Below are 24,445 nucleotides of genomic sequence, written 5' to 3'. Positions count from 1 at the left end.
AGGTTCCTTAGAACCTTGACCAAGGTCTTAGGGCTTCTAGACCATCACCAAGCCTGATATGTTCTCACCAAGAGCTGATGGTGGTGTAGTGACTATGCTGGGAGAACTTAGGGCAGCTTCCTTCCTTCCCAATCTGCATGTTTGATACAGTGCTCTTCAAGAAGGGGGTCCTCTTACAAGCTTCCCACTTCATCTAGAAATACATAGAAAGTTCTGTATGAAAATGTTCCCCTCTGATTCTGTATCTGCCTGCTCATCCTCTGCGAGTTGGAGGAAAGCCCTTCCTCTCAGGGATGAATGTGGTTCACAGGCAAGGCTGGCTTTGGTTCTCTGACTTTGCCCTTGGTGTCATCCAAAGCTCTCTGGAGTTCCATTATCACTTCCCCTCCTCCCCACTCCGATGTGTTGTGTGTGGACTTTGGGGAGTCCGTGGAAGGGGTGGTGTTTGCTGACCCCCAGTCATCAGTCAAGTGACAAAGCCATTTCACAGTCAGGGCTGCAAGCTCATTGGCTCTCAGGAAGGGTTTCATAAGATGCTGAGAGGCAGGGCTTCATCTCTTGTCCCTGACCTCCTGGGAGGGCAGGGATGCTGGGGTGGAAGTCGGAAGAGGGCTGGGGCAAGAACTGAGAGTGGAAATAGGGATGAAGAAAACACTTTGGGGACGCTGAACCAGGGAGATGGGTGATCTTTTGAATGGTGTTCGGCGGGTATTTATAAACCATTCATACTGATGGGTCCAACTAAAATCCATTACCTTACAAAAAGCAACGTTAGCAATGTGCTCAGTGAGTTTTAGTCTCTCAGTCATGTCTGACTCTTTGCGACCCCATGGACTGTAGCCCACCAGCCTCCTCTGTTCATGAGGATTCTCCCGGCAAGAATACTGGAGTGGGTTGCCATTTCCATCTCCAGGGGATCTTCCCAACCCAGGGATTGAACCCAGGTCTCCGGCATTGCGGGCAGACACTTTACCATCTGAACCGCCAGGGAAGCCCATGTGCTCAGTGAAAGGCACTTCTTTGTCCACAACAGTCGGAAGGCACAGGGAGCTGGCTCCTCTTCTTCAACCCTGGGCTTGCCTTGCCACTGGCTTTTGTTTTTTTTCTGAAGGAACCTTGGAATCCCAGGGGTAGGGGATGGAGTCTTCGAGCTGTTGCTGTGGCCAAATACCTGTCCTGCTTCCAGGAACAATCTGAATCCAGCCCAGTGTTGAGAAATCCCAAGATCAACACAGTAGGTATTTAGCATCAGGGATCCAAACTTCTAGCCCATTAATCATCGGGTCAGATGGAGAAGCCGGGTCCCTCCGTTCTCCACGTTCCCTTCTTTGGGGAACACTTTTAACATCTCACAACTGGTAACAATTTTCTAAAATTATAGCTATTCTGTTCCTTTCTGTGTCCTTCTAAGCCCCCTGTTTTGCCTTACCTCCCACCCGCCCTGGTTAATGGGTCTTTTGTTGGGCCTGCTGTTTGCTGTCTGGTTTTTCCAGATGTGCCACGGAGGAGCTCTTGAGAGAGAGCAAGGGCCCCTTTTAAGAAGGAGAAGGAAGGGAACTTCCTTGGAGGCTCAGTGGTGAAGAACCTGCCTGCCAATGCAGGAGACATAGGTTTGATCCCCGGCCCAGGAAGATCTTACATGTTGCGGAACAACTACGCCTGTGCTCTAGAGCCTGGGAGCCACAGTCCTGAGCCCACAAGCCACGATGCTGAAGCCTGCAAGCCCTAGAGCCTGTGCTCCAGAACAAGAGAAGCCACCGCAGCTGGAGAGTAGCCCCCGCTTGCTGCAACTAGAGAAAGCCCATGGAGCAACAAAGACTAAGTAAATAAAATCTTGCTCAAAAGAAGGAGAAGGTAAGGAAACGCTGAGGGCAATTTTGTGGTTCTGTGACAGATGGCTTCCAGGAGAGGGTGGACAGGGCCTGGGAATGAGAGACCCTGAGGATGGAAACTTGTTAGCTCAAGGGCTTCTGGTGGTTGGATTCACCATAACTTCCCTCTCCTCCAATGCAGAAATGCTTGTGGGTTTTCCCAGCTTCCCAGATCACTTCCTGCTTTGAAGCGGGCCGTCTTTTTCTGAATTGTTGTTGCCTGGGAAACTGTGGTCCGGTCTTGGCCTCAGAAGGCATCTCAGAAGGCATCAAAGCCTTCCAAATTGTCATCCTTGCTGTAGGATGCTAAAGAAGCCACCTCCAGCCAGACAGCCTCATTTCAGCAGGAAAGGTAAATGAAGCAGGATTCTGTATTTATGTTCTTCAGTATTTTTTTAATTGAAGTATAATTGATTTACAACATTGTGTTAATTTCTGCTCTACAGCAAAGTGATTCATTTTTGCATATGTATACATCCTTTTTATAAATATTCTTCTCCATTCTTGTTTATCACAGGAATATGAATATAGTTCTCTGCACTACACAGTAAGGTCATGTTCTTTATCTTTACCTTCATAAGCATCATATACCACACATATAAGAGGAGAAGCTGTATTTATGGATTTGAGGGAGGGTACCAAAGTATCATTTTCTAAAACCACCTTCAAAATCACTGCTAAGAAAGAAAAGGTGTCCTTCACTCATTCATTCAATAAACACTTGCTCACCTTGTTCTCAGTCTGGGGAACATACCAATGAGGAGAATCAGACCCTGAAAGCCTCTCTTCCTTTAGTCGACACCCTCCCAGGGAGAGTTGGACAATAACAACCCAGAGATCCATGGACACGATGATGTCTGGTGGTGAGAAGCGTTGTCTGAGAGCAAAAGGCAGTCCCCTGATCTCTGAATGTTCTGTTCTCCCAAAGAATCATTAAAACGGAAACTTCAGTATCTTGGTGTACAACTGGCGAAGGTTTTTCATGAGTGTGTCACACGGTTCTCCCCACAACCCCATTGTGGGCTCACCACACATTAGCATTTCACAGAGGCAGCCCACGGAGCTAGGAGAGCTGAGGACTTGGACCTGGTCACGGGTCAGACACACCACGTGCCAGGTCTTCTCACTCTAAATTTGCTGCCATTTCCTTGACATCTTGCCACTTCCCTAAGTCTCCAAGATGGTAGGGTCCTGAGATCTACGCTGACAAATAGTCAAGGGCTCAAAGTTAAGGAGAAAGAGAGATGTTTGTCAGTGGAGGAGGCTCTCCAGACTTTCAGAGGAGGAGTGTTTCCCAAGAGCAGGAAAAGTCCCTGGAGTGGCCTTTGGCTTCGCCGAGGCTCTGCTTCATCTCTTCTTGACGTGGTTGCTGGGACGAGGGGAGATGGGTCCGCTGCAGCAGGGGATGTGGGGAAGGCTGTCATTTCAATGTTGTCTGTTATCCATCCACATGGCCCCTGGGGCCCTATTTTCAGACTTGTCTGCTTGCCCAGAAAGGGGCAGGCCCAAGTTTCACAGAAATTAGAAGCACATACACTTGGCCTAAGCCACAGAAATGATGAAGAGATGCAGGCTGGTTCAAACCAGGGCCTCCCAACACTCAGGAGCCGGTGTGGGGGTGGGGGACTTTTTCTGCGTGCTTGAAAATCAAGTCCTCTAATTAGAATCAGAACTTGGTAAAGTATTAGAATTGCAGTGAATTTCAGAGATGACAGTCCAAGCCCTTCATTTTACAGATGAAGGACCAAGAGGCGAGGGGACTTGGTGAGGGTTGAACACCGGTTTTGTTAATACCGGACCAGGGCTGGGATGGGCCCTCCTGACTCCTGCCCAGGGCTCTTTCCTTCCCATCAGGTTGCCGTCTGCATTAACTCCTCAAATCGGAGCTTGGGGACAGGCCAGGCAGAGAAGGGGCTCCTGGGCTGGAGGCTGATCCCCACCCTGACATGACTTTGGTGTTCAGCCTGGTGAAGGCCCCCTCTGAGGCCTCCGACAGCCTGGTCACGTGACTGCCGTAGGAAGAACGTGATAAATCAAGGCCTGTGCAGGGAGGGGGGTCCCGGGTCCTATGTCTGCATGGAAGCAAGAAGCGCCTCTTAGGATGGAACTCACTCCCTGCTGCAACTATATCATACCTTTTACAAAAAGTCACTTCGAGGTCACTGTTTTTTTGTCCAGTATTTCAATACATTAAATGCAATTACTTCATTGTTGATTTACCTGTCATTACAGGCATGTGTTTGAACATGATTTATTGAGTGAGTTTTGTGCCAGTTGACTTGCAATAGATTGCACAATATTCAAAGGGGCTCATTTGCTTGGCATTACATTAGAGGCATGATGATTGCAACACAAAGCAACGTAAATGAATTCTGAGAGCCTCCATCATTCATGTTGTCATGTACTGAATCCTATTATTATTTATTACCATAATTGTACTGTGTTTCCTGGGGCGATAAATTAGGACTGATGGGCCCCGCTGACAGTCAAGGGCTGGACTCACTCTATATAATTTAATAGGGATACTGTAGGGTCTGTGTGTTTGGAGGAGATTTTGGTAATGGTAAAAAAAAAAAAAAAAGAAAGGAATTTTTTCTTTTTTGCATAAAGTACAAAAACCTTCCAAGGTTTTTTTGTTTTTTTTTTCCCTCTCTCTTCTTTAATGCCTTGGCTGCATTTGAAGGCCTTGATACAAGCTGAACTATAGGAAAGAAAAGTTCTGCCTTTCAACACAAGATGGTTCAAGCTCACCACCTCATGCCAGTCTTTGCCACATCGGATGCAGACAGGTGGTGTTAACTCTCACATAGGCAGGGCATCCACCTGTGGAGGGAATCTGGACTTGGCTGAGTCCAGTGGTCAGTATGTTAGGGGCAGCCATGTTAAAACGTCCACCTACTTAGAGCTGATGGACCTTGGGTATCTGATCTAACTGGGTAACATGTCTGAAGAAAATAAAGGGTATGTTTTCCCTAGAACAACTGAAAAGGAGCAATGCAGATGATAGATACAATTTTGCTTTACAAGATGTTTAATGTGCTATGCAAATACCAGTAGAGGATATTATTAAAATCTAACAAGGCAAATGCTGGGAGAGAGCTGAGAGATGACTGGATTCAACCATCTCACTTACAGATGAGAAAACCGAGGAGCAGGTAGAAGAGTCATCAGAAATACCCTGCTAGAAAGAGAAAAACAAATATTGCATATCAACACATCTATATGGCATCTAGAAAAACAGTGCAGATGACCTTATTTGCAAAGCAGAAATAGAGACACAGAGGTAGAGAACAAATGTGTGGATACCAGGGGGGAAAGGGGTAGGCTGGGACCAATTGGGAGCTTGGAACTGACACATATACATTACTGATACTATGTCTAAAATAGGCAATGGATGGGAACATAGTGTATAGCGCAGGAGTGCTCTGCATGACCTAAATGCAAAGGAAATCCAAAAAAAAGAGGGGATATATTTATACTTATGGCTGACTCATTTGGCTGTGTAGTAGAAGCTTTGTAAAGCAAATACACTGCAATTAAAATTAATTAATAAAAAAGAATGATGCAAACAAAACAAAACAAAACAAAAAACAAAAACACTCTGCTAAACCCAAGTCACATGAGAACCAGAATCAACAGGACTTGTGTTGGAGTGATGGCCCAGGTGATGAGCTTTGAGGTGTGGAATCAGACATCACCACAGGGCATGATCAAGGGAAGAACCCCCAAATCTTAACCGTCCCCTTTGTCTAAGTAGAAAGAAGCATGGCTTTGAATAAGGCTAGGAAGTACTGTGAGTCAATCAGGGTCAGCCAAGAATCTCTTAAGTCCCCGTTTAGCATAAATCCTGTTGGCTCAATTTTACTTCAGAAAAGAATCAATTTGTCTTTGACCGCTAAGTGAGAGGTCACAGATTTCATCACCTCCAGGAAAGAAACTTTTTTGATATCTTATGGCTGTGTCTTTGGTCCCCGGTCTTTATCTATCACTCTCACAGATGTCCTTTTGGGGAGCTCAGTGTGATGTAAAAAGGAGATCCCCAGGAATGAAACTAGGAAAGAAGTTGAATTCCGTGCAGGGAGTTGGATAGAGTTGCAACCAGGCTGCTACCCAGCATCTCCCCAGTGGAGACCCCATCAGAGGGGTTGTATTTTCAATGACTCAAGAGCTTCAAGGAAAGATTCCATCCCACTTGTCTGAATTCAGCTGTGTTTATATGTGGCACTAAATTGTTTCATTCAGATGGGTCCAGGCAGTGCTATAGGATGGATGCCTGGATACCCGGTCCATCCGATTGAGCTGTTAAAACAAGTGAACTCATCGGACCACTTCTTAAAAACCAGATCAGATCAACTGTGTGTATTTCGCACCTATCCCCTGGGCAGCTGATGTGATAATCAACCCCAAATAAGCGAAGCCAAAAGCCTCACAGGGTTCTGGCCCGTGCCAGGCCCACCCCTCCAAATCAGTTACTGTGGATCATCTCCACACACAGGTGTGCAGACGATTCCCACAGCACCCTGCACTGAAGCCAATGCCAGTGGGCCCCTGGCATTTTCACGTCTCACAGCAGGGGCAGAGTCTTCCATTTTGCAGAATTAAGGGGCAGTTTTGAGGCAGCAGCAATCAAGGAAAAGGGGACAGAAAACAGTCAGAAAGGGAAAGGAGATGATAGCTGCCTGTTACTTCCTCGCCGAAAGGGATGCTGGATTTCCAGATTTCAACACAGAGTGGGCCCTGTCATTTCTTTCTGGATAGCCTCAGGACTTCTGACTCGTCTCCATCAAAAGAAAAACTGTGTCTGACCTCACCACGTGTTGACATCATGAACCGAGCTTTTTACCCATGAGGGGGGAGGGCGGTACTCACACCATTAGCAGAAATAGTTTTAAACTTGGTATTTAGGCTCTGATTCAGGCTTTTAGCGAGACCTTGGCCGGGGGCCTAAGTGGATACCGTGCCTCCATCAAAAATTCACTCTGGTTGGTGTCCTGTCTTTTGCAGGACTGAGGAAATCAACCAAATGCATTTATGTATTTTTATCATGGCGGTGGCCATATCAGTCCATTGGAATAAGATCACCACCACCAAAACAAGGACTGGGCAACTGCAATATTAGGATTAAAAAGCCCCAAATGATAAAATAGTAACATGGATTATATCATGGGCATTAAAACAGAAGATAGCATGCCCTCATGAGATTCTGTATGTGGGGTAGATTTCTGTGCATCCAAAGACAGACACTCTGGCTAGCCTTGGGGCCAAGGTCCATGGTCTGCAGAAGCCGTTCACCTTGTCTTCTGGCAGTTGCCAGAATCACTGGCCTAGTTAGAGTAGGTCCCCGGATCAGAAAGGGTAACAGAATAAAAGGAGAAGGGTGACTTTCGGTGGGTAAATTTACATTTAAGTTAACAGGGTAAATACGACAACATGGAAGATATTGGGCCAAATTCACACCTGATAGGTAGTGGTCTGAGCCCATCATGCTGTGAGTTATTCATGTTCTAGACCGGGATCAATTTATACCAAATTTACCTCTTAAATATTTTCTTTTTTTTGATGCTGTGCAAGGACAAAATGGAAGATAATTAAAATAAATCTACATTAAACCCAAATAACGTTTGGTGTGCTTAGAAATATTCTTGGCTTTCATTGTTACTGCCAGGACAGCTCCACCCATGATGACGCAGAAATGGTAGGTCTGTGCTCTCTCACCTAGAAAAGCCATGGGCCCCCAGCAGCTGGAGGTGGCTAGTGCAATCTGGGAACTGATTTTTAATTTGATTTGATGTTCAGGTCTCCAACTTTAAGTACTCACAGATGGCTACTCTATGGGGCAACACGATCCTAGAACATTGGTTCTCAACTCAGGCTGCACATTTGAATCCTCTAGATGTTTGAAAAAGCCCTGAAGATCTGACCTCAAGCCATTTCAATCCTGGCATGAGAGGCAAGAGTTTCCGAGCTGATGGTAACCTGTAGCCAAGGTTGGGGGCTGTTGCTCAGAAATGCAGGGGATTCTCTTGTGTAGGTGCTCGTGTCAATCACTGCCCATGGCTCAGGTGAGTGACGGAGACGGGCTTGCTCCGAGATGTACCCACTTGGATTTCTCTTTGTTGAGGACTCCAGTACATTTGCTCTTGGAACAAAGTCTAGACGCTTCCAACTTGGGCAGGCTTGTGGGTCACATTTTTTCACAGTCCTGGACATGTCTCTCCCTTGACTGACGGGATTGGGGAGGGTCCCTTGTGGATGGGGAGGGGAAATGCTTTGGTTGAGTGTGGGAGGAGGAACGTAGACCCAGCAACCTACAAGGATAATGAGAGGCCTCCTCTCCGAGTTCTGAAACCCTCCTCTTCTGTTTCCCCTTTAGTTCAGTTTGGTTCAGTTCAGTCGCTCAGTCGTGTCCGACTCTTTGCGACCCCATGAACCGCAGCATGCCAGGCCTCCCTGTCCATCACCAGTTCCTGGAGTTTACTCAAACTCATGTCCATTGAGTTGGTGATGCCATCCAACCATTTCATCCTCTGTCGTCCCCTTCTCCCGCCTTCAATCTTTCCCAGCACCAGGGTCTTTTCAAATGAGTCAGTTCTTTGCATCAGGTGGCCAAAGTATTAGTTTCAGCTTCAGCATCAGTTCTGCCAATGAATATTCAGAACTGATTTCCTTTAGGATGGACTGGTTGGATCTCCTCGCAGTCCAAGGGATTCTCAAGAGTCTTCTCCAACACCACAGTTCAAAAGCATCAATTTTTCTCTTTACACTTTCCCAAAGGGAAGTTTCATTTCATATCAGTGATAGGAGGGCTTCTAGTAGGACACAGGGGGTCCTGCCTCCTTGTACAGAAACGGTATCATTGATAACTTGAAACCCAATTAGGCCAGGAGAGAAAAGCTTTGCTGGGACTGAAGGATTCAAAATAAGGTTTTTAATGAAAAACACATTTTATTTCTAAAATAACGGGTCTTATGTTTATTCCAGAGAAAGTCCTCCAGGCTCAGAGAAGAGAAATGTAATAAAATGACAATGAGGGTATCCAGGCCCCAATTAAAAATGAAACAAAACAAAAATGCTGGGAGAGAGTCTGCTGAGAGACAGGCTCTAGAAATGGAAACAGAAGAGGGTGTAATAAGACAGGCCTCACCGGACCATGCCGGAGCCAGACCTCCCAGCCCACCAGTTCCCCTCCCCCGCACCCCAGTTCCAACATCTCACCATCCAACTGGGGAGAAGAGACAAGCAAGGGTGAAACATGTCTTCGAGGAAGGAGAAGCTCTCATTTGAAGACCTAGAAGCTTCACCAATTCTGGATTTCTTCCTAATGGACTCTTCTTAGACTTGAGGCAGCTTCACCCTGTTTCTGCCACGTAAGCCATATGGCTTTACTGGACAGAAAAAGACAATCCCTAACGAGCACAGACGTGTCAGCAACTGCTGATGGTTCCCCTTTCCAGGCTGAACACGGAGGCCCTCGGCACCCTTGTCCAGGAGGGCTCATGGCTTCATTGCTGATGGAAGAGAATCCTCTTCAACCAGGATTCTGATGGCTGCCTGTCTTCAGGGCAGAGCGGTAAAAATATGTTACATGTAATATCTCATTTAATTCTCAAAACTATTTTCGGAACAACTATCATGATCTCCACGTTGTTATCTAGCGGCTGGTCCAAATCCCCCATCTAGGAAGTAGATTGAGAATTTGAACCTGTGCGCTTAACCTCTAGGTGAGGAGAAAACTGGAGCTCCCCCTAGTGGTCATCATGCAAAACCAACAGTTCCTGCATTAATTGATTTCTAATTGCTATTCCTCTTCTATTATTATCGACCTCTTCGTTCCAAAACCTGGCCATTAAAATAAAGGTTTTAAATCCCAAATTTCTTTCTCCTTCCACTTTAGCCCTTGTATCCATCTCTTTCCGGAGAGCCCTAACCTCTTGTCTGCTATCTAACTTGAAACTATGCACCCTATCCCTTGGGACTCTCTATATTAAAAACAAAACAAAATGCACAGAGCTCCCCAAATGATTTTCTGTGCATCCTTCCACTTCCTAGCATTAAGTAAAACCTCTGGTTTACTCTGAAGACTCTGTTTATCTTGTAACCATCTCTACCACATTTCTCATTCTTTTCTCTGAACTGAACATCCATGCATTCCACCACTTTCCCCAACCATCGTTTCGTGACCTTTATCCAACAACCGTGCCAAGTTGAGCTTCATACACCAGAATCTGGAACACTGTCCTTCTTTCCTGAATGACTCCAGCATCTGGTTCACAGGTTTCCTTTTCTAGCTCAAGTTCTCAGGATTCCAACGTGAAAACTGGTCATCCTCCCAACTCTGCCCTCGGGTACCATTCAAGTTTTACATCCTCAGGAAGCTTGGTCCCACCTCCATGGAGCTGCTCACCCTGGTGACAGTAAAGACTGTCATGGGATGCTTGGCATTAGGTTTTCTGGAAGAAACAGGACTAGGTTTGAGTTCTGGGCCTGTCACTTGTGTGCCTGATAGCAAATGGCCCGGCTCTCTGTAGCCTTGATTTATTCATTTATAAAATGGGATAATAGTAATACCCTAAGGTGGTGCTATAGAGATTTAATGAGATAATACATGAAAAAAATTGCCTAGCATGGTATCTGCTACTTTAACACCACATGCAAGATTAGCTGAAATTATTATCATTATCATCATCATCAATGTCTCTGGGAATTCCTCTATTACTTAGATCTTGAACTCGTAACATTTCTGAGACCATAACCTCCTCCCTGCTTTTACCTTTATTTTATTTTTTAAAAGAAAAATATTGGAGTATAGCAGATTAACAAGGTTGTGATAGTTCCAGGGGCACAGCAGAGTGACTCAGCCATACATATACACGCCTCCAATCTCCCCCAGACTCCCCTCCCATCTAGACCGCCACATGACATTCAGCAGAGGTCCCTGTGTTATATAGCAGGACCTTGCCGGTCATCCATTTTTTTATCTGGAGGTGTGTGCGTGTCCATCCCAGGCTCCCAAGCAATCCCTACCCTGCATCGGTAACCAGAAGTTCGTCCTCTCGGTCCGTGAGGCTGTTGCTTTTGCCTGTCTTCCTCCCTCGTTTCATTAAAGCATCTCTTACTTCTCATGGGCCTCTCCTCCATCATCCATCACGCGCTGGATTCCTGTTACGTCCTGGGGAGTAACTTCTCACCATCCCGCTTCCTCTCAGGCCTCAGCCCCTTCCCTGCCTGTCCTTTCCTTCTCTTGAAAAAGACAAGACTCCCCTCCCTGCAATCCTCGGCTCTCTGCTCGGCCCCTGTGCTTCTCCGTCGATGCTTTATCCACCGTCTCTTTGGTCTTCTCTGCAGGCAGAGAGCCCTGCCCTTTCTCCCCATTCCCGCCAGGCTCTACCAGTGCTCTGAGCACCATCCTCTCCGCCCATCCTGTGATCCCCCACGTCCTCCTCAGCCATGCTGTGGGCCAGGATTGTTGAGAATTTCTCCGCCCGCAGCTTCCGGAGATCTGCCCAGTTCTGTTTCCTCCCTTAATTCCTCCCCCCGCCTCTCCTCCTTTAAAAGTTTCATTTGGCATCTTCTCCTTTTCTTTCACCCCCAAATTTGTAGGCTGTTCATTAGGCTCAGGCTGTTGACTTTTACGTTCCAGTCCACCCTCTCCTTCTAGGTGGCCTAACTCCCCTCCTTTGTCCATGTCGTTCGCATCCACGTCTAGCTTCATGACTGCAGGCTGAAGATCAGACGCACATTTCCCCTCATCTGTTTGGGCACAAGCTTCATGTCTTCAGTTGCCATCTGAGTTGAGCACTCTCAGTGTTGAGTCATCATTTCCCAACCACCAGTCCTTCTCCCTCCAACTTCCTTCTTTCTGATTTTATGGTACCGCTATCTCCTTTCCGTCTTTATTCATGGTACCACCCTTCTCCCTATTCTGTAGACTGGAAACTTGTTGAATGGATCAATGTTGAAATTTCTTTTTCCAATCATCTTTGCTTCTAATCAGTTTTCATTTTCCTGAGATTCTCTCTCCAGGATGTCTTTCATCTCCTGTTCCCTCTTTACACTTCCACTGCCTCCAAGTTGATTCAGGGTCTCACCTTCTTGAAATAATACCTGCCTATATCATCACTTCTGGATTCTCTTCCTTCCAACACATTCTACCTTTATACTATTGTCTGTATGTTGCACCTCTTTGTAAGGCACATTTTTTTTCTCTTTACCTTGTAAATAATAATGTCTTAGCTCAGTACCAGAAAAACTATAGGCTAAAGTTACAGCTATTCATGTCCTAAAACATGGAGGATAATGTTGTGAACAAAACTGGAATACAAGACATAAGCTTCGTTAAACTGAATCCTTGGTTCTCATTGCTATTTCTCGTCTTTATAATTGTACTTTGAACTCAGGAAGCCTAAAACATTCCTAACAGGGTGCCTCATAGATGACCTGCATTTGAGTTTGCTGCTTAATTGATAAAGACAGAAGATGGTATGGGGACGGTGAGACCAGCTCAGGTTCTTGACCTGAGTTGCCAGACGTTGGTTGTGGGCCCTCAGATAAGTCACTGCACATATTTAAGCTTCAGCTTGATTGATTGTAGCTTTGAACTAAAGGACTTCCATGTTACTTTCTAGTTCTAAGAACTGGTTCCATGTCTTGTCAACTCTTCCAAGAACATCCGTAGGGCTCTAGGTTGGAAGCAAATAGTTCAAAGAGAGTCCAGTTAGAGTAATTTAGGTCACGAGAGAAAATAAGTTTAGTTATGTTGAAGTATCAGATTACAAAAGATAAGAGAGAGAAAGAATGAAGGAGAAAGGTTTTGGATAATCCAGGGAGAGAATTGCACTCTGGCAAAATGGTGAGTCCTGTAAGGTAAGGAATCATACAGAGCGGAGGTTCTTGATACTGGTGGGGCAGAGGAGGGGCTGCCATCCCTGGGTATCTAGGAGTTCACCAGTGTGTTTTTGATCATCATGATAATGGGGGTTTGATGGATGGGGCCAAGGACATCCTGCCATGTACTGGACAAACCACACACATTGAAGAATTATCCCATTTCACACTTCATTTTCAGACGCCCCGCTGGACATATAGTTGGGTTAAAAACCCTGTTTAGAATGATCTGAACCTAAATCTATAAACTTGGGAGTCTATATTCTGTAAAAAACTGGACACTTTTTTTTTTTTGCCCTGTTTTAAACTCTCTGAATTTCCAGTAAAGCATCAATTCTGTAAATTGACAGAAAGCAGCACTTTATTGTACTTGGAACTTCACCAAAAGCTGTTCATCGTTTTAGAAAATACATCTCTAATAGCAGTGCCATCCCATTGTTTGAATCAGAATAAAATGTTCTCATATCAGTTTGCATTTGTGGTAAGTAGATTCTGGTGATTATATGGAGAACAGCAGGTATCTGAGTATTACCTGCTGTCTTCTAGTCATGCTTGAGTATTATATATCGAAACACTCTCCTTGGATTTCCTCTTTCCATTATTACAAGCAGGATGTCATATAATTTCTAAAATTATGTCTATAGGTAGGTTATATTATTTATGAATTCTGCTTTAGGATAACAAATGGAATGGTTTAACGTACTTAATATAAAAGGGACATTAGATGTAATTGGGCTGAGAACCCCTGAGGCAAGTAATCAAGGGGTTCATAAGACGCTGGCCATAGGAGATTACATTTGTATTCATGTTGGGATAAAATTAGCCTTTGATTTTACTATATGAACTTGCAAAAACATAGCTTATATGTAGTTCATCCATTTCTAATATCTTTACATATGTGAAAAGCAAAACCAAAAACCCCCTTCTCCTTATGCTTGCTTAGTGAACATTTGTATTTAAAATACTTCACTTGGTTCTCAAAACTGCCCCATGAGGTAGGTACTGATCACTGTTATGAATTATAATACTATTATTTGCTGAGGACATTGACATAAATAGTGATTATGTGACTTGGTTTAGGTCCCCTCTCTAGGTACATGGGGAGAAGGAAATGGCAACCCACTCCAGTGTTCTTGCCTGGGAGAATCCCAGGGACAGGGTAGCCTGGTGGGCTGCCGTCTATGGGGTCACACAGAGTCAAACACGACTGAAGCGACTTAGCATCAGCAGCAGCAGCTAGGTACATGGTGGATGCTGGACCACTTACCTGATCACACTTTATTGTTGTGTCACTCACATTGGAAGGATGGCATTTTGTTGGTGAAGAATGCGTGGACAGATGCACATTCAAACACTGATTCTGAACATAATGGAGTTCAGGTGTCCTATGTGAATAAAATGAGGTAATACACGTAAACGTGTTGAACAGGGAGTTGAGCATAAGGAAGTGTTTCTCTCTGAACTCCCTGGCTATGAGAAGGTACCCTAGTTATTCTTCTGATCACAGAAAAGACTGGACCCATGGCCTTCGAGACCAGGACGCATCTTGTGAACAACTGGAAAAGGTAAGGATGAGATCATGCAGGGATCTTCCTGCTTTGTCAGTGGTCAGGGCGTGTCAACGGGCAACCTTCCCACGCTAGATTTTTAAGCAGTTCCCCTTGCATCACCTTTCCACCATGTGCTCCTCGTCAAAAGGAACAGGCACAAGAGCTGGAGGAGAGTGTGGTAAAGCACACGTTAGACTCTGTAGTCACTCTCTGCAGCCTCCATGGAAAGCTTGGCAGACAGGAAGATGCCCCACCCGGCTCCGGAAGTCTCCCGGGGAGGCCCAAAGGACCCAGCTCATGGCTCTGAATTTCCGCCCACCCTCATCTCCCAAGCATGGACCCAACCTGAATAAATAGAGGAGGAGGAAGACAGGAAACTGTAAAAGAGTCCGGTGGAAAGTAAACACACAGCAGAGGCACAGACCTTCTTTCTGCCTGTTAGGCGCTGTGGGAGGCTGAGAAAAGTTGATCTTATGAGCAAAGGCCCCTCGGGTGGTTTTGGTCTCTCTCCCATCCTGCCCACTCTTTCCCCAGCCTGTGCACTTAAGACGTGTTCACACAACCCTGCTTCCCCATTCCCTGTCCTTCCCATGAAACAGGCCGATCCTGCAGAGGGTCAGCAAGACCACAATACATTTATTCTAAATTAAACTAAGGGTAGAATGTTATTCCTCAACACTTTTCTACATTGTTCATCTCCCTCTGCGTTAAGCTTTTTACCAACGCTGTTGAAAATGGAGTTGGTTACAGCTTCCCTGGTGGCTCAGATGGTAAAGAATTTACCTGCAGTGCAGGAGACACGGGTTCAACCCTTGGGTCAGGTAGATCCCCTGGAGAAGGGCTTGGCAACCCACTCCAGTAGTCTTGCCTGGAGAATTCCATGGACAGAGGACCCTGATGGACTGTAGTCACGACTGAGTGACTAACACTTTCATTTTTCACACTCTCATGGACCCATCCATGCTCCTAGGTGGATGACTGTCATAGAGGAAAAACTTTGGACCAGGGGTCTGGAGGCCTGGAGTGTCCTTCCATTCCAGCTGTTTCTGCAAGTGAAGTCAGCCCACTCCTCTTAGCTTCCGTTTCCTTGTTTGTAAATGACAAAGCAGGAATAGGTGATATCTAAGGAGAGAAAGCAAGACACCCCGTGTCCCAGAATAAGGTCATGAACAGGCAGAAGTTCCACTGCTCCTTTCCTATGTGTGGGCTTTTCTCTAATGACGTAGACATGATACCTACTTGTGCGAGCATTCCTCCGTCCAGGAGGTGGTCTGTATCTGGGGAAGTCAGTCAAATGTCTCAGGTCTCCTAAAAGGCATGCACATGAGATGAGCACAGTTCTGAAAGTATAGTTGTAAGGTCTTCTACCATTAATTTTAAAAGGATGATGTATCACTGGTCCTACACATAACAAAATATACATATTGTGACGTTTTCAATTGCTTCCCCAAATCTTTACCACTTGAGGAAAGACTGATTTTAATGGAGGAGAAAACTAGATAACTTCATTCTCACCCCTACTTCTTACTCTTTTTCTTGTTTTGTTCCAAGTCATTGCTTTTATTCAGCATATTTACTTAGGGGGAAAAATAAAACAGTTTTTACTCTTCTAATCTTATGGTCTTTTGCTTCTTTTCTTTGCTTAAATTGACTTTATTATGAACTAATTTTAGACTTAGAGGAAACTTGCAAAAACAGTACAGAGGGTTTCTGAATATACCTTATTCAGCCTGAAACAGAAAAATAAGGACATTAGCAGAGAAACTGGTGAAGTTCAAATAAGGTCTTTAGTTAAGAACACCAAACTAATGTTAAATCCTGGTTTGACACTCCTATACATTCAGTCTATTAATTAATGAAAACAGAGGCTACTGCAAAGCTTTAGAGATAACTTTTGAGACTTGCTTCTTCCTTAACAGAAATAAGTAATTATTTCTATGCATTAGTTTTATATATTAAGCATATATATTTTTTTCTTTATCTGAGGTGTTGATGAAAAATTATGAGAATTTTGACTCCTTACATTTCTTAGATGTAAGATTATTAAGATTGCTGGGAGAAATATCAATAACCTCAGATATGCAGATGACACCACCCTTATGGCAGAAAGTGAAGAGGAACTAAAAAGCCTCTTGATGAAAGTGAAAGAGTAGAATGAAAAAGTTGGCTTAAAGCTCAACATTCAGAAAACTAAGATCATGGCATCTGGTCCCATCACTTCATGGGAAATAGATGGGGAAACAGTGGAAACAGTGTCAGACTTTATATTTGGGGGCTCCAAAATCACTGCAGATGGTGATTGCAGCCATAAAATTAAAAGAAAATCACTGCAGATGGATGGTGATTGCAGCCATGAAATTAAAAGACGCTTACTCCTTGAAAGGAAAGTTATGACCAACCTAGACAGACTTTAAAAAGCAGAGACATTACTTTGCCAACAAAGGTCCATCTCGTCAAGGCTATGGTTTTTCCAGTGGTCATGTATGGATGTAAGAGTTGGACTGTGAAGAAAGCTGAGCGCCAAAAAATTGATGTTTTTGAACTGTGATGTTGGAGAAGACTCTTGAGAGTCCCTTGGACTGCAAGGAGATCCAACCAGTCCATCCTAATGGAGATCAGTCCTGGGTGTTCATTGGAAGGACTGATGTTGAAGCTGAAACTCCAGTACTTTGGCCACCTCATGCGAAGAGTTGACTCACTGGAAAAGACCCTGATGCTGGGAGGGATTGGGGGCAGGAGGAGAAGGGGACGACAGAGGATGAGATGGCTGGGTGGCATCACCGACTTGATGAACATGAGTTTGGGTGAACTCTGGGAGGTGGTGATGGACGGGGAGGCCTGGCGTGCTGCGATTCATGGGGTCGCAAAGAGTCGGGCACAACTGAGCGACTGAACTGAACTGAAGATTATTAAAATAATCTCTGTGATTATTGCCATTTTTAAATTGGGAAAATGGAGGCACAGAGAAGTTAAGTAACCTGCCTAAGATTGCACACTGTAGGTAGAGCAGAGATTCATCCAAATCTAGGCTTGGTTGTGGCTCCAGAGCTCACAGTCTGCGTTACAGCAGCATCACATTATACTATCTCTCATATCCATAAAATCTTAAAATGCAGTAATGGAAACTCCTGAAAAAAAAAAAGTGTTAGTCACTCAGTTGTGTCCAAACTCTTTGTGACCCCATGGACGGAAGTCCACCAGGCTCCTCCATCCTTGGAATTCTCCAAGCAAGAACACTGGAGTGGGTCACCTCTCCTCATTCCAGGGAATCCCCCTGACCGGATATTGAACCCAAGTCTCCTGCACTGCAGGCAGACTCTCCAACGTATAAGTCCCCAGGGAAGCCCAGTGGAAATTCTTGCGTTCTCCTAAATCCACAGTCTAATATCACAGGGAAAAAAAGGATATCTTGGTCTTTCGCTTGTATAATTTTAGTCTTACACTCTTCAATAGACTGAAAACAGTAATAATCATTCTCTAAGTGAAGGAAAATTATAATATTTATCCTGATATGTACAGAAAAATGATAGTGATGTCAGGTCAGCAAATTTCTCATGAAAGTTCTTTGTAAGACACTAGAAAGTCATAATTAATTACACTTATATTTTTAAACATAATTTACTAGAGATAAGCCCAAATAAGCTCTCTGATGCTGGCAAACATCAGTATCTACAGGGGTCACTGTGTTAATGTTAGAAGTGGGGAGTTAGTCAAGGTTCTCAGCTGCAGGTAAGGGAAATAGCTGATGCCTTAAGCAGAAATAGGATATACTGGAAGCGTTTTAGGGTTCACAGAATTGATGAGAGGCTGCTCAATCAGGCTGGCAAAGTAGAAGAGGGGCAGGGAGCAGAAAGGGCTTCCCAGGTGGCAGTAGTTATAAAGAACCCACCTGCCAGTGAGGGTAGACTTAAGAGACACCAGTTTAATTACTGCATCGGGAAGATCCCCTGGAGGAGGGCGTGGCAACCCACTCCGGCATTCTTGCCTGGAGAACCTCATGGGCAGAGGAGCCCCGTGGGCTGCAGTCCGTAGCGTAGCAAAGAGTCAGACAGAGACTGAAGCTACTTAATACACACACCCACAAGGAGCAGAAAGGACATCAACTTTTAGCAGGACTGGTCTGTGCAGGCTGCCTTCTCTGACTGCTGTCTCCAGGCATCACCATCACTGTGAATGGTTCTCATCTCCTCTTCCTTTTATCATTTTCCATGATTCAGAGTCCTGGGTGAGAGTATCTAATTGACCGAGTCTTCATCATTTGCCAGGTTCTGTTTGAGTGATGAAGCCTAGACTTATGCAAACGGGGTCTCCAGGATTAAGAAAGGAGTTTAGTTTCCCAGAAACCCAGATGATGACAACATCAGTTAGGCGTATTATATTCGAATTTTATGCCAATCCTAATTCACAAATGGAATTTTACCTTGATTTCTTAGAGGTTAAAAGAATGTAAGGTCACAACATTTGCCTTTTATGAAAAATCCTTTCATGGAAACAGAATTGGAGGATATAAAAGGTATTCTAGAGCCTTTGGATTCAATCACACACATCACACGAGAAATTCACTTATAACTGAGTGAAATGAAATGAATGAAGGAAACAGAAACTCATTTATAACTGCTGCAATTAGCAACAGAGCACAGTTAAGAGTGTTAGTTCTAGGTGTGAGCAGACCTGGGTCCAGATTCTTCCAACACAATCCTAGTTGTGTGACCTATAAAAAGACTCCCTTGGTGGCCCAGCTGGTAAAGAATCCACCCACAATGTGGGAGACCTGGGCTGGATCCCCAGGTCAGGAAGATTCCCTGGAGAAGGGAGCAGCCATCCACTCCAGCATTCCTGCCCAGAGTGCCATGGACCGTGTAGTCCAAACAGTCGGACATGACCCAGCGACTTCCACTGTTAGACTGTACTGTTCGCTTTTCCTCTAGTCTGTAAGATGGAAGGACTGGTGCTATCAATTCACATGTCTGTGGAGACGATATGTTGATACAATTCATGAAAATCAATAAGCATGCAACGGCAGTTTACTTGGAGGTTATGATACCAGTGTTCTCACTGTGATCGCATCATTATTACCACATCAACATCCAACTGTTGTTTCAGTTCAGCTCAGTTCAGTTCAGTCACTTAGCCATATCCGACTCTTTGTGACCCCATGGACTGCAGCACTTCAGGCTTCCCTATCTATCACCAACTCCCAGAGCTTGTTCAAACTCATGTCCATCAAGTTGGTGATGCCATCCAACCATCTCATCCTCTGTTTTCCCCTTCTCCTTCTGCCTTCAGTCTTTCCCAGAATCAGGGTCTTTTCCAATGAGTCAGTTCTTTGCATCAGGTGGCCAAAGTATTGGGAGTTTCAGCCACAGCATCAGTCCTTCCAATGAATATTCAGAATTGATCTCCTTTAGGATGGACTGATTGGAAACTCCTTGCAGTCCGAGGGACTCTCAAGAGTCTTCTCCAACATCACAGCTCAAAAGCATCAACTCAACTACTGTTTGAGTACATATAGTGAAGACCCATATCTTACAATGCAATGCAGTTCATTTGGTTGCTACATAACTCTCGTTACTAGCAAGTGTCTACCTTGAACACCTGTTGGACTGGCATTTATTTATTTATTTGGACTGGCATTTAATGTCCCCTCTCTGAGCATCCTGTGCCTTAGGTGTGAAGTGAAGCAAATATTTTTACCGACACTGCCAACTCTCCCCTTGAGAGTGTACTATCACTTAAATAAATCCTCTCTTGGCTTTCTTTACCTCTTGTCACCTCTGCATTCCTTCTGCAATGAGACAGGAACATACCCTGCAATAACACATCTCTGTTGGAGCCAGCCAGGAGATTTCGGTAAGCCTCAGTTTCTTACCTCCTCTGCACTTGAGAGACACTGCCTGAGTTCCTGCTTCTCTCTCTCTTTTATGCTTTCTTACTGTCTTTGGCATTTTTGGACCTACTGCCACAGTTGTGTGGAATCTTAAAAGTCCCTAGGATGCTCGCCCCAGAAATCTCCCTGGAGAGGACGAGTCCTGGAAAGTACTGAGAGGAAAGTAGTGAGAGAATAGGTCTCTCACCCCTACTTCTTACTCTTAACCTGACAGCTATCCCAACATTCCTTTGCACGTGAAATTTGTTGAACAAGATCTATGGGCCAATGTGGTCTACAACCTCAAGAAACATCTCGAAACCTTAGACCCTGTCTGCTCCAGCACAGAGGCAAGGACCTAGGGCTATTTGGTTGAATACCGCCAGGAAGTTGACCAGATGACCACAATCAAGGTCCCTGTGTCCTCACAGTGGGTAAGTGGTTCTTCACGCCCACTATGACTCTGGACCAGTGTATTGCCACGGCCCCACTCCTGACAGACAAAACTTGAGTTTACATCCAAAAAGCTCTTTCCTGTAACCTCTCTGGGGCACTAATAGGTTTTTGGCCTAAGATTTGCTACCTTACAGCTTCACGATGAAGTTGGAGATGAAGAGCTATGTTTTCAGAGGCTCTGTCAATACACAGCGGGTCCCCTCCAGACAATGTGGCTGCTGTGAGGAGATAACCTGCTGGGGCGGATTCCGGGTGGCCTGATCTAGGAGGTGCACACACCTGCCAGGCTCCGCAGAGCCGTCGCAATGCCAGAGGAATCCAGGTTTCAGCGGGAGACTGAAGCCCTGGAGCTGTGGATCTGCTTCACAGGAGCTCGGCTGGGGTTCTCATCTCCCTCCCGGTTTTAGGATATGTACCCTTCAGTAGCTGGATGCTGTTCTCAGCGTAGTCCTAACCTACCCAAGTGTTTCAGGAGTTGATTTTGACTTCCTGTCCTCTCATTCCGTCTTTACCAACCTGCAGAGATTCCAGTTCAGGACTGCAGGGACCGTGCTTCGAACTCCTTGCTCTGGGACTGAGGTCAAACTCACACCTTCATAACCTTGAGAATGCGGTTACTGCCAACTCCCTTGATCACTTTGAAGTGAGTCACGATGCCATCAACGTGCTCTCAGGAGAGCCTTTGGAGTGTTTCAAATAATAAGTTTTGAAATGAAAGTAAATAGTTACAAATTATGAACCCCAGCACCCCAAAGAGGTTTGGAATGAGAATAAGCCACCATCACTACTGTTCGGGTCAGAAACACATCACTTTTACTGTGATTTACAGATCAAGAGGCCTAACCACGGTGACCCAAAATATTCTTCTCTCTGTCCCAAAATATTCTTCCTCATGCAAGCCCTGGTCAGTTAAATTACTGAAATTTATATGACTGAAGCCTATATTTCTGAAAACGTAATTCTTTGCATATTGGTCTCCTCTCTAGAAAGCAACATGAGCCCAGGAATTATATATTTTCATTTTTCTTAAGAAAATGTTTTGCAAAGGCCTAGAACATGGAATTTTTTAAACTAATATTTATTAACGAATGGATGGAATTTGTGTGTTCTGATTTGCGACATGACACTGAAGAAATACATAATCTTGGTCAAATTTCTTCATATCTCTAAGCATCTAATTTTGTGCCTCAAAGACAAAAGAACATTTACTAAATGATTTTGGGAGTTTCTTTTCACGCCAGCATGCTAAAATACTTTTTCTTGTTTCAAGATGACTGTGGTTTGGTTTTACCCAAATTTGATTATAACACAAGGGAAACAATAAAGCTGAAGTTATAGGCTTGTCTCAAGAAATACTCAGAATAAGTTAAGTCAATGGCATTTCTAGGGCCCATTAAGAATTTTAACATCTTTCTCTGTGGTGGGTGGTACAAACTGCATTGTTAATTTGTGCATTAATAATTCCTAGGGCTGAAATTAGAGAGAGGGAAATATAAATACTGACAGTGCTTCTCTCCTCTGTCAAATATTAAAAATGGGTGAAATGTGGTTAGGATAAGTATAAATTGTCATTAAAAGGCTTAACCTATTATCTTTTTTTTTTTTTTTTCACTTGCTTTTGTGAAGGATCAGAAAAGAAGAGATTTTGAGAGAATTGAAAAGAGAGAAGAGATGACAACTGAAATGCTTCCGAAAGAGGTGAAACATAGGGAAGACAGATCTCAGGTGCATCTCTAACCCACTGCAGTCATCACTTGAAAAGAATTTTAAGTAGAAGAAGTACAATGTTTTTCTTATGTAACCCTTTGTCTGAAAGTAACCGAAGCCTACCTGTGGGAATTCTAATACACCCCTTACGTATTTTTTAAAAGAATCCACAAGTTTCTAGGATTAAAAAGAAGTGCAGGGTAAGGGTTGAGTTGGCCAGTCACTTTCTGCACCAGTTTCTGTTCTAGGATAAATCACTGGCTTCTTTCTCTTTTTTCCTTTAATTGAATTATAGTTGATTTACAATACTGTGTCAGTTTCAGGTGGGTAGCAAAGGGATTCAGTTATACATATATATATGTGTGTGTGTGTGTGTGTATATATGTTATTTTTTAGTCACTAAGTTGTGTCTGACTCTTTGTGACCCCATGGACTATAACCTTCCAGGCTCCTCTGTCCATGGGATTCTCCAGGCAAGAATACTGGAGTGAGCTGCCATTTCCTTCTCCAGGGGATCTTCCTGCTCCAGGGATTGAACCTGGGTCTCCTGCATTGGCAGGCAGATTCTTTACAACTGAGCCATCAGGGAAGCCTCATGTATGTATATATATACAACTATATATATATATATATACACACACACATAATCTGAATATATAATTTTCCATATTCTCTTTCACCCCCAGCTCTGCTGTCTCTTCCCTGAAGGGCCCTACCCCGTGCGTGGACACACCTTCCTTCTTGGTCCATCAAGCATCACTAGCCCAATGCCATTGTGTGTGATAGACTTAGTAATATTTGGAGTGAAATGGAGAGCTCCACAGGATAGCACAAAACCACATATAACCCGAAGCCATGCTTTCAGCCTTCTTGCTGAGTTTTCAGAAAATACTTTGGTCCTGCCAGTCGTTGGAGCAGCTTTCACCATAGCTCTAGGATGGTCCCCAGTTTCTCTCTTGTTCTCCATCTCAGTATCCCCTTTCTCTTCTGAGGCAGCAAAGAGAATGTCCCAGCAAATTTCTGGGCTGGATTTGACTTGATCTTTAGGCTTCTGTTACTTTTCCATCATCAGAAGCCTCCAGAGAGACTCAATGACAAACACCCTGTCTAGTCAATAGAGAAAGGGCTCAAATTTCTAAAATGGCATTTTCATCTTGCCTGGACATGTGCATATACAACCCCTAATATTTGAAACCATTTTATTGTCTTCATAATAATGTCTGTTTTTGCCATCTGCAGTGGCTTGCATCATATTTTGACTCCAGTTGGCCAGCATTTCCCACCCAGCTACGAGAATTTTTTTTCAGTCCTCTAAATATTTATCCCCTTTGCCTATCCAAACTTGACCATACACCAGTGTCATCTATGGAGCATTTTTAAAATGCATTCTCCTGAGTGCCATCTCAAGCCCAATAAGAAGGATTCAGGGAGGGGAGTGCCCTGAGTTCAGAGCCCATGATTCCCAAATTTTCGAACTCTTCACCTGGTATGCTTGGGGAGCTGGCCTCAGGATAGGTCATTTGGAGCTGCAGCTGTGAAGCACGATGATCTGCTCTGGTCAGTCCAGTTTTCTCTCTTCTTTCATACTTTCCCTTCCCCTGTCTGTGTTCTGCCTCCTCTTTCCCTTCTCACACATCAGATACTAAGTTCCCAGCATGTGCCGGGTACTTGGCTTCATAGTCTCATCACTTTTCCCTGTTATATTAGAGTCTTCCCACTTTTAAGTCTTCCTGCTACCCCTATCCCAAATTGTGAGAAAGCAACCTGGACTTCAGAAGCATCTGTCGCATAAGTCATCATCCCCCTTCTCATATCTTAATATTTCAGGAGCATTTGAGAAGTCTTTCCCAAGTTGCTATGACACTGCTTTGGAAATATTAAAATGTGAGTCCTATGTCTCATTGGATGGTGACCATTATCATTTACACTGGATCAGCTCTTCACTTCCATCTTTTTAAATATCATTATAGCTGAAAATGTCTTAATGACCTAATGAGGCTGAATGCACCATTTATAATAATTTCTAACTAAGAGACAATGAGGAAGATCCATCTCTTAGGAAACCAGTTTGGCACCTCCCAGGACAGTCCCAGGCCCCGGCAGAGGATACC

Source organism: Cervus canadensis, chromosome 31 (genome assembly GCF_019320065.1).
Source record: "Cervus canadensis isolate Bull #8, Minnesota chromosome 31, ASM1932006v1, whole genome shotgun sequence".
Lineage (NCBI taxonomy): Eukaryota > Metazoa > Chordata > Mammalia > Artiodactyla > Cervidae > Cervus > Cervus canadensis.
This window is presented reverse-complemented; position numbering follows the sequence as displayed.